Consider the following 12,131-nt stretch of genomic DNA (forward strand, 5'->3'; position numbering starts at 1 on the left):
GTTAGTCAACAAAGAGCCAGGCTCTGTGCCAGATATTGTGCAGAGACGGATGTCGTGCAGAGACGGATGTCATCTTTGCCATCATGGAGTTTAGATGACACTGAGGATGACAGACATGAACCAGAAATTGCTTACCTACCTAATTGATTAATTACTCCTATGAAAGAGATGTTCAAAGTGCCATGCAAGTATGTAATCTGGGGACCCATCTAGCGAGGGAAGGTCTGGGCAGACTATATCCAAAAATGAAATGGAATGAAAATGGAAGAATTTATACATCAGAAAGAACGTTTTGTATCTTCTATTCTTTTTTTGTAATACTTTTTAAACTATGACAATGTATTAATAATATCCCTAATAATATAACCTGTTAACATTTATTGAGTACTTACTGTGTGCCAAGTACATTATCCCTTTTAATCCTCAGAACAGATGAGAAAACTGAGGCTTAAATTGGGTAACTTTGCAAAAGTCACGTCATCTGTGGGTAGTGGAGACCAGTTGGATACACAATCTGAGACCAGAGTCTATGGTTTTAAAAGTTGAGAAAATAATAACACCAGCTAACCCTTACATAAGGTTTATTATTTATCAGGCATAAATTGTCTCATTTAATTCTCATAAGAACTTTTGGAAGTAGGTATTACTATTATCAAATCAACTTTACATGAGGAAGCTTAGCTATAGAGAAATTAAGTACCTTGGTGGCCAAGATTATGTAACCAGAGGCAGGAGCACTGCCACTACACCACACTATTTTACTCAATACTGTCATGTTTTTGCCCACTTACATACATCAGTCTTACATAGTTGCACATGTAATGTTCCAACAATTGTAGTATCCTATTACTTTTCATTCATCATTGTAGCATATTTTCCCTCATTAAAACTATTTATAAACATTTTTTTCCTCCCCACTCCCCACTCTGTTGTTATTGTTGTTTATTTGTTGGTTTTATCACAGGCATAGAGGATTATGTTAATCATTTCCTCAATTCCCAGGCTTTGAAAAAGCCACCTTCACCCCCTAACTAATCTCGATCCCAATCCCCTCCCCCAGCAGGCAGCCATTCCAACATTTTGATGTCCTTAAAACAAGTATGTATCCTTGTAAAATACACAGTATTGGTTTGTGTGTATTTTTTCTTTTATTGCGATGATTCACGTATCATAAAATTCACCGTTTTAAACAATGCAATTCAATGGTTTTTAGTATATTCATAAAGTTGTGCAACCAATATCACTATCTAATTCTAAAATATTTTCAGCACCACGAAAATAGACCCTTACCCACTAGCACACTTCTCTTCCCCGACCCAGCCTTTGGGAACCACTGATCTACTTCTGTCTGTGCTTTGAATTTTCATTAGAAGTGCTATAGAACTTGTTCTGTTTATCACATTTTCACTCAATACCACATTTGTAAAATTTGTCCATGTTGCTGAATGTAATTCTGGCTTGATGCCTCTAAATGCTGGGTGGGCTTCCATAGCGGAAGGCCACAACACTGTTTTTATCCATCCCCTTAGAGATGGACACAGATTACCATCACCTTCCCACTGCTATCAACAAAGCCACAGTGACATTCTTATCATTCCTTACTGGACCACTGGGGGTTTCCTCTGGGATGGACCCACTGTGGGACTGCTGGGTCACAGTGTATACATATACTTAATTTCACTCAGTACAGCCAGGTTACTCTCCACCAGTAGTGCCTAAAGTTTCCTGTTTTCTTGGCCTATACTTAGTATATTCACTTTCCTAATTTGTCCAAGCCAATGAGCATGAAGTGTTTTCTCATTTTAAAAATTTGAATGTCTCTGATTCTTAACAACTTTGAGCATCTCTCATGCATTTTTTAGCCTTTCAGGTGTGAAATTCAGTGAAATGGGGCTAAAGTTTGGGGATGGCATTTAAAGTACATCTGCTCTTTCACGGGATGTGCATTCAACAGTGCTTCATATCTGAAAACACTAACCCATGCTTTACTTGGCTTGAAGCCCTGGACCAACTCAGACAGAAGCATGGAGATGGAGCTTCCTGAGAGTAGGGGTAAAGCAGGCTGGACTTGTTAATGTCTACAATAGGCAGTTAATTGTGTGCACAGCATTTCTCAGATACAGGCATTTCTATCAGTTAGTTAGAGACGCTCCTGCCTCTGACAGGGAGAATTTTTTTTTTCCAAAAAAGGTCAAGAGTTTTTTTTGAGAATGATTAATCCCCAGCATCTTGGCAGTCAGAAGTTCAGTCTGAATTTGATCACCAGCTAACCAGATCATTCAACACCTGAATCAGGTGTTCCAGTTGTGGGTACCAGCCTGGGTCCCAAAAAGCTGGAAGCAGAGACAATAACTTCCAGTCAAACTGAAAAAAAAAAATTGAAGATGTTTTCTTTACTGAGAGGAGATGGGAATTGAAAGTTATTCATATGCGACTGGCTTGAGCATTGTTTTCTTGGATAATCCGGTTCTCAGATGGGCAGGAGAGAAAGTCAGTCTCATTAGGACAGTCTTTAATGCAGACAAACATTCATTTTTTTCTTTGTAGAGTAATGACTCTCAAATTTTTTATGCATAAAAATCATAAAAGTCACTTGGGAGGGTTGTTTGTTTTTAAACAGATTCTAGAAGGATACACAGGAAACTGCTAACACTGGTTGCCTCTACGAAGAGAAACTGGTAGCTGGGAAACAGGGATAGGAGAGAGACTTTTCCCTTTTGATCTTTTAAATTTTGTACAATTAACATACATTCCCTATTCAAAAACAATTTACATTTAATTTTAAAGTGTGCATTCCTATCTCCATTTTGATTCTGTGGATATGGAATAGGACCCAAGAATCTGCATTTTAACAAGCATCTCTTGTGGCTCCAATACAGCTAACTGTTGGTTCACTTTCTGAGAAACAATAATACAAAAGAGTGGGTTATAATCTTTTTTCGAATTTACGCACCTGTGAATACCTAATGAAAGCTATGGGCATTTTCCCTAGAAAATTGCCCATGTACTCAAGGACACAATAATGTGAATATGTTGTAAATACAAGTGCAGGCTTTCATGCCACCCCAGTGACTTCCTGTCATGTGTGATCCTTATGTTAGGGACCTCTGATATAGAGGTTTTGTTCTATATTATGGCAAGGAAATTTTTTTAAAGAGAGAGACTCATAGAATTGAGAAGATTTTTAAGCATGTGCATGTGTGTGTGCAAGAAAAGAGCAGAGGCGATTTCTATTTTGATGAAGGCGTTCCTTTTCCATTACTAGAACCAGTTCCTAACTAATAAAGGAACAGAAGATGGATCCCTCAACAATTCCCTTCCAGCTACATCCTGTCCACAAGGATGCTAATGAAATTTGCAGATGATTCCAAAAGAGTATATGCTCCAAACACCAGGAAAGCCAAAGAAGTTATATAAAGCATTAGCAATATGGCAAAGAGAATGACACTCAACTTGGAAAAAATTCAAGTTGAAGTATCTGGGGAAAAGTAATTGGAAAGAAAATTTTTTGTGGGGAGGGCAACACCTGGAAAATAGTAATGTCTGTAAAAGGCCCAAGGGTGATGCTAAATGGCAAATTAGATACATGTCTGTTATACAGTATTGTGAGAAAAATATGACACTGGCCTCTTGTCACAAAGCAGGGAGATAATAGCTCTTTGTGTTTGGTCTAGTGAGATAGCACCTGGGATACTGTTTTTAGTTTTGGACACCTCATTAGTGGAGAATTGTTGATCAGCATTTGGGAATTGGGAGGCAAGAAACAAGAACAATTAAAAGCACTTCTTTGACATGACTCAACCATTTAAAACTAATGGCACAGAGGGAAAGGAGAATAATGAAACTCCATACTTAGATTGTGTTGCTGTTAAATCAAAGAAATAAAGTATCTTTGTTTCAGTTTCAGGAAAGGACTTTGGAGATGAATTTTGATGAGCTTCATATTCCTGGGCAGTGGTAAAATTTTTAGCTGAGCAGGTTGCTCTTGGATTATGCATTCTACAGAAATCTAGAGAGGGTCATCTTAACACATAGATCTGAAGTTACTCTGATTAAAACCCTCCAATGGAGTCTCATGGCATTTGGAAGAAATACAGCCTGTTATCAGGGTCCACATTGTTCTACTGATCTGACCTTTGCCTAAATCTTGGCTTTTCCCATTCTATCCTGACCTCACCAATCTAGATCTCTCCACGATCTTTCCAGCCTCTTAGTCATTGCATTTGCTATTTTTTTCCTCCAGCTCCTTGCATTACTGATTCTTTCTCACTTTTCTTTCTTCTATAGCCATGTTATGTAAAGTCTCCATCCTCACTCCAGCTTCCTGTTTATAGTGTTATCACAATCAGTAATCATCTTAATTTACTTACTTGTTTACTATCTTTTACCCCATTAGGATATAAAGTCCAGGAGAGCAAGGACTTTTTCTATCTCACCCATTCCTGTGTTTTCAGTGCCTTGCATGAAGTAATAGCTAATATACATTGAGTTCTTACTATATTTCTGACCCCATTTAGTGTTTTGCATGTACCAGCTTATTTAAACCTCACAGCAACCCTATGAGACAGGAGTATGATTCTCTCCACCTTACAAATGGGGAAATTGAAGGGTAAAGACGCTAAGTCTAATTTGCCCAAGGTTTTACAGCAAGTAATAGGTAGGGCCAGGATTTGAATTCTTGGCAGTATGACTTGCCCAGGGTCTGAGAAGTTAATGGAATGTTCAAAGCAAGCCTAGGGCTTTTGGCTGCCTGGTGCTCATCTGCCTGGAGAACAGGCAATGGATTAATTACTTGGATGGTTATACATTATTATCTTTTCCCCTGTAAGAAATTCTAGTAAATGAGAACTTGCCTCCATATTTGAGAATGTGTGATCTTGAGTCATTTCTTCTGGGGATAATGAGGGAAAGAGACAATTCAGGAAGGGGGACAGGAGCAAAAACAGGAGGTTAAATATATGGTGGAACAAGATTTGAGCTTTTTTTGTGATACAGTCTTGGGAAAGGCAAAGGAAGCTAAGAAGAAGTAAAGTAAGGACATGTTTTCTGGACCATTAGGAGGCAGGGAATTAGCTGGTATCAGAGGAATTGAGGGTATGTACCTTGGTATGAGCTTATTTTTTATGAGCTAACACAAGACCTATATAACCCCATATTTTAGACAGAGGATTGAGAAATACCTGTTCAGCTAGGCCAAACAGGCCAAACAAAATGTGTCTAAGGACTTTTGTATTGAGCATCCAAGTGACTCAGTCTCTGTGAACCTGTGGGACCAAGGATGGGGGAGTCAGTGACAACCTTGTTGTAAAACCAGAAAGACAGATTTGTATAGAAGAGCCGATGGGGACAACATCTTCTTAATTTGCAGATTATCTGCAACCAAAAAAAAAAAAAAAAAAAAAAAAAAAAAAATTTCCAAGCACCTTGTCAAAACTGAAAGGTTTTTAAGAAGCATAGGGTAATATATTTATTTGGACATATTACTATTATTCACATAGGTGAATGTTAACATTAACTGCCTTAACTGTTTTATTAGTAAGGATTAAAATATATCTATGACGGCTTTCATTGGTTCACTCATGATGGCCTTAGTTTTTTCAACTCTATTTTCCCTGACTCCACTCGTCTTGTTTTGTTCATTCATTCTTCACAAAGTAGAGACTGATCTTTTAAAAACTTTCTTTTTAAAATGGGCTTTATTTTTGAGAGCAGTTTTAGGTTCACAGCAAAGTCAAGAGGAAGGTACAGAGATTTCCCATATGTCCCCATTCCTCATATATATAAACTCCTTTATTATCAACCCTCCCCCACCAGAGTGGTCCATTTGTTACAGTTGTTGAATCTACACTGATACAACATAATCACCCAAAGTCCATAGCTTAGGGTATAGTCCACTATTGGTAGTGTACATTCTATGGGTTTAGAAAGATACAATGATATGTATCATCATTATGGTATCAGATAGAGTATTTTCACTGCCCTAAAAATCCTCTGTGCTTTAACTAGTCATCCCTCCCTGCCACCTCCTGGAGACCACTGATCTTTTTTAATGTCTTCATAATTTTGTCTTTTTCAGAATGTCATAGAGTTGGAATAATATAATTTGTTATCTTTTCAGATGGACTTCTTTTACTTAGTGATATGCATTTAAGTTCTTCCATGTCTTTTCATGTCTTGATAGTTTCCTTCTTTCTTCCTTCTTCCTTCCTTTTCTTTTCTTTTCCTTCTTTTTCTTCCTTCCTTCCTTTCTTTCTTCTTCCTTCCTTCCTTCCTTCCTTCCTTCCTTCCTTCCTTCCTTCCTTCCTTCCTTCCTTCCTTCCTTCCTTTCTTTCTTTCTTTCTTTCTTTCTTTCTTTCTTTCTTTCTTTCTTTCATTCTTCTTTCTTTCTTTCTTCTTTTCTTTTCTTTCTTTTCTCTCTCTCTCTCTCATTTCTTTCAACTGTTTATTTTCCATCAACCTATTTCCAGTTTAAGAGTTTGTGGAAGAACAGCTTAAGATCATTCAGTGGTAGTTCCGACCCACTCAGTGACCTGACACTAGGAGCTGCAGACCAGTGAACTCAGGAGCTGGAGTGGTCCATTCATCCTGAAATTCCTCTTTGGTCACAGCCTTTTCAGGTGCAGCATGCTCTTCCTTTTCAATCTCTTCAGGATCTCCATTGAAGTAGAAATCAGGCATGACCCTCCATGGGTGTTCACGGGAGATGGTGCCACGCATGCTCAGAACTTCCTGGGTGAGCATCTACTACATCAGACCCACTGAGTGAGTTCCCTTGTTGTTGCCCAGGCTGGCAATGTCTACATAGCACAAAGGAGAGTCTGTTATACAGAGCAATGGTAGGCAGGTTAACATAAAATGCCTCTGTGAGACGTTAGTGGTCACGCCTGGGATTAGTAACCACCAGAAGTCTTGGCTCCTGAAAGGCTGCCTGGATCTAGTTAGTGAAGTTTCCAGGAGTGAAATGGCCAGCAACAGGTGTGGTTCCAGTGGCAGCAGCAAACTTCAGCAAGCTTGCTGACCAGTATTTCTGGAGGATATGACACTGACATCAGCTGGGCTTTTAATGGCAGCAATGGCAGATCTGCCAACAGAAGCTTCTCCCAGGTTCTCTTCCAATCTATGATGTAGATGCCATCACTTTTCCTTTGGTAGGTTTATCGTTCCATTTAAAGTCAAGCTTGGTGCCACCTAAGTGGGTTCCTGCTGCAAGGAATTTGACAACATCCTCCTCCTTCACTTGCAGGACATCAAGGGCTCCAGACATTGTGAGTTTCCATTTTAATTACAATGGGAACTCAGAACAATGCCTTATGAACCCTTGTCTGGGTAGTGTGGAAAGTAGCTCTTTTCTTTTTAACGTAGAGTAACAATTCATTGCCTGGATGTAATACAGTTTACTTATCCATTCACCTACTGAAGGATATCTTTGTTACTTTCAAATTTTAGTAATTAAAAAGAAAGCTGCTATGGAGATCTATGTGCAGGTTTTTGTGTGGACATGTTTTCAGCTCCATACCAAGGAATAAATACCAAGGAATACAATTGCTGGACTGTATGGTAAGAGTATAGTTAGTTTTGTAAGAAACCATCAAACTGTCTTTCAAAGTGGCTATACCAAGTTGCATTCCCACCCGCCATAAATGAGATTTCCTATTGCTCCACATCCTCACCAGCATTTGGTGTCGTCAGCCTTCCGCATTTTGGAGATTCTGATAGGTGTGTAGTGGTATCTCATTGTTGTTTTAATTTGTATTTCTTTGATGACAAATGATATGGAGCATCTTTTCATATGCTTACGTGGCAATGGTGTATTTTCTCTGATGAGGGATCCATTAAGGTCTTTGATATGTAAAAATCTGGTTGCTTTCTTATTCTTAAGTTTTAAGAGTTCTTTATATATTTTTTCAGCTTTACTGAGGGATAACTGACAAATAAAATAGTCAATTTTTAAATATATTTAAACTGTACAGTGTGATGATTTGATATTCATATGCATTGTGAAATGATGACCAGAAATAAGTTAATTAATATGTCCATCATCTAATAGTTAACTCTTTTTGCATATGGGTCATGAGAACAGTTAAGATTTACTGTCAGCGAATTTCAAGTATACCATACTATATTATTAAGTATAGTCACCATATCATACATTAGATCCTCAGAACTTGTCCATCTTATAACTCAAAGTCTGTATCCTTTGATCTACATCTCCCCATTTCCCCTTACCCCCAGCTCCTGGCAACCGCAATTCTACTCTTTATTTCTTTGAGATTGACTTAAAAAAAAATTCCACATCTAAGTGAGGTCATACAGCATTTGTCTGTCTCCATCTGGCTTATTTCACTTAACATAATGTGCTCCAGGTTCATCCATGCTGTTGCAAATGGCAGGATTTCCTTGTTCTTTTCTTTTCTTTTTTTTAAGGTGGAATAACATTCCTTTGTATTATATACATACCATATTTTCTTTCTGTTTATCTGTTGATGGGCATTTAGGTTGCTTCCATATCTTGGCTATTGTGAATAACGTTGGAATGAGCATGAGAATGCAGATATCTCTTCAAGATACTGATCTTGTTTCCTTTGGATATATAGCCAGGAGTGGGATTGCTTGATCTTATGATAGTTCTATTTTTATTATCTTTTTTCAGAAAACTTCATACTGTTTTCCATAATGGCTGTACAAACTTACCAACAATGTATAAGGTTTCCCTTATCTCCACATCCTCATCAACATTTTTTATCACTTGTCTTTTTGTTAACAGCCGTCCTAGCAGGTATGAGGTTATAGCTTTGGTTTTGATTGCATTTTCTTGATGATTAGTGATGTTGAGCGCCTTCTCATGTCATTATCGGACATTTATATGTCTTCTTTGGAAAAATGTCTATCAGGTTCTTTGCCCATTTTGAAATTGGATTGTTTTTCTGCTATTGATTGTATGAGTTCCTTATATATTTTGGGTGTTAGCCTCTTATCAGATATATGGTTTGCAACTATTTTCTCCCATTATGTAGATTGCCTTTTCATTTTATTGATTATTTCTTTTGTTATGTAGAAGTCTTTTAGTTTGATATAGTCTCATTTGTTTATTTCAGCTTTTGTAGCTTGTGCTTTGGGTGTCATAACCCAAAAAGTGACATACACCATCATTACAGTATTAGAGTACTGTAAATTTGACTATAGATTTACTTTTACAAATTAATTTTACACTTTTATGTGTTTTCTGGTTACTTAGTATCTTTTCATTTCAGTTTAAAGAACTCCCTTTAGCAGTTCTAGTAAAGAAGGTCTGTGGTGATGAATTCTCTCCACTTCTATTTGGGAAGAGTCGATATTATAAAACAGAAATCTGATTACATCAATCCTCTGCTTCGGTGGCTCCCTATTGCTCATGACACCGCTTGTCAGAGTCCTTCATAAACTGCTTTCTCCCTGCTTCAGCACTCTGCTTCTCAATGGTGTTAAGCGGCAGAGCTCGGATTTGAACCAGATTATCGATTTTCAGAGGCAATATTCTTAATTGCTTCTCTGCATTGTCCCAGCAGTCAGCCATGTTGAATTCATTTAATTGTCTCCTATGAACTATCTATGCTTTTTCTTGTCTCTAGGCTTTACTACGAGCTTTTCCTTCTGCCTGAAATTTTCTGTCCACTCTCTTGGCTTGGAAAACCCCTATTTATCTTTCAGATCTCAGCTTCAAAGTTTCTCCAAGAAGCTTTACATGATTCCCCAAGCCTGAGTCAGAAGCCTCTGTTCTACATTCCTACAAATCCTTTTTCTTGCCCTGACATATAACTTAGTCATTATATTGTAATTGCTCGTTTACTTATTTACCTCTTTGACAAGTATTTGAATCCTGTGATTTCAGGGAGTGATTATCTTATACATCATTTTATCCTCAGTGCCTACCATATAGCAGACACTGGGAACGTATTTGTTGTATAAAAGTACAGAAGATTTCAAATTCCTTGCTAGTGTACCTTCCTATTTCCAACGTTTTTAGAAACTAATACTAGGGGTTGGGAAGGGAATACTATAATCGTTTTCCTATTTGGATCTCTTGGGAGGGGGCAATTCAAAGCACAACCTAAAAAGAACTCAGAGGCAGGGGAGACAGAGAAAAAGATCTGGGATGACTGAGGTTGGTGCCACTTTGCTCCTAGGGTTTTCCGTCTTTGGCCCTTCCTTGTTGGCGCATGTGTATTTTGGCGGGGTGGCGTCACACCGCCCCTAGAGGGCGTCTGTGAGCCCTGGGAAGGGGGCTATCAGCCGGATCCGCCTCACAGCCGGAAATATCGCGGTGTCTCGTCACCCCTGAGAGCGGCACCTAGCCACCTCACAGCGGCCAACAGTAGCGTTTGGGAGCTTCCCAGGAGTCGTCGAAAGTTCAGGATCTTTCCATGCGTCGTCGAATGTGCCGTGACCTTCCAACATGTGTTTCGCCTCTGCTTGACTTTCTCTGGGACTCAGAACACCGGACAGGAACAGACAGAGCCAGCAGAAGAATGGTGGTCGCCTGTCTGGAGCCCCTGAGGGGAAGAATCCCTGGGGCGAGGAAGAGCCACCTGAGCCGGCGGGAGTGGTCACGAGCAGCCGCTCTCAGGCCAGGCTGGGACCTGTGCCCTCTGGCGGGCAAAAGGGAAAGCCAGTGTCGGGGAGCGAACAAGAGGGACCCAGAAGGCAATTATTTTTCCCGGCCAGCAATGGTGAAGAGCCCCAGGGTCGGCGGACAGAGGAGGCCGGCGAGCCCCGACGCCCTGCGCTGGACTGAGGGACCTTCAGCTGAGGTCGGAGAGCAGCAGGTGGCGGCTCAGCAGACAGGTGAGCAGCACCCCCTTTTGAGGACTCCTGGAGGGACTAACGGAGGAGGGGGTATCCTGAGAAAGTGTGGACTCTCTGCCGATTAAGGAGGTGGGGACTGAGAGTACAAGATTTGGGGTATGGCCCTGAGGGTATCAGTTATTCTCACCATTCTGGAAGGCCGCGGAAAATACTGGTTATATTTGAATTTACTCTCGACACAATCAGTTGACCCTTTATGGGACTGAGGAAGAGATTAGCAGTTAGAACTCAGCTGATGAAACTAGTTATAAAATACTGATATAGAATCGCCATAGAAGTAACTCCAGCACTGGCAGCGAGTCTCCAAGCTTATTTGCTTAGCCTGAGTCCAGAGATATAGATGCATTTATTTCTTGCTCGCCCTCATTCCATTCCTCCTACCTGTCCTCCTTCCTTTCTTCCCTTCCTCACTTTTCACTCCTCCCCTTGCTTGGTTTCCTCCTCGTTACTATCTCTGTCCTTGCGTTAAAACAGGAGTTCTTAACCCTAGAATTCGTGTGGTCCGTTAACTACGATGGAAAGAAAATCACACCTTTTATTTAACATTTAAGTATATTTTTGCATCTTCACCGGTTAGGAGAGTAATCGTAAACCACAGTAGTATTAGCAGTACCCATGACTGTCATTTAGAAATCAAGTGGTATTAACAATATGTACCTTTGCTCCAGAGAAATCACAGATGTTGTCATTCACATGGTGGTATTTGCCCCTATTATTAAATTATGATTTATTTGACTTGCCGCCTAATCTTTTATTCAATGCATTAACGGTGAAACATATTTAATACTTTATCACTAACTTAAAATATTTTGACAACTGTAGTGCAGTATAATTCATTTCCTTTGCATACTTTTTATCCATTCCTGGTCTTGCTGTGGTGTATAGAAGAAAAAGTGGTGCTGATTTTGAGAAAGTGAATGAATGACCCAAGTTCTGAGTCTTTTCCCAGTTTAGGTAGTTTCTACTTCTCTCTTTCAACAAAATTGAAGGAGGGCCTGATGTAGTTGTTAAATGATAGATAATTAAAAGTAATTTTTAGATAGATCACAGAAGGATTTTTGGCATGTAACTCTGGAGGAGGATGAAGGAATTATGTATTGTTGCCATAATGAAATGTTATTATTCTTAGCTACTTACTTATGTAAACAAGCTTTCTAAGAATTTATATTTTAAAATAAATAAATATAGGGAAGGGATTGATTTTGTACATTGACTATTACTATCAGTAAAAGCATAGATTCACAAAAGCCACATTCATCTCACTAAGAGATACGATGTCAATAAAATTT

At 39.2% G+C, this 12,131-nt stretch overlaps 1 pseudogene; it reads right to left on the reverse strand.

Annotated features, from left to right (window-relative positions):
• Window positions 1-6,448: 6,448 nt before the first annotated feature.
• Window positions 6,449-7,264, reverse strand: LOC102517634 (annotated as a pseudogene).
• Between the last annotated feature and the right edge of the window lie 4,867 nt (window positions 7,265-12,131).

Source organism: Camelus ferus, chromosome 11, assembly GCF_009834535.1.
Source record: "Camelus ferus isolate YT-003-E chromosome 11, BCGSAC_Cfer_1.0, whole genome shotgun sequence".
Taxonomy (NCBI): Eukaryota; Metazoa; Chordata; class Mammalia; order Artiodactyla; family Camelidae; genus Camelus; species Camelus ferus.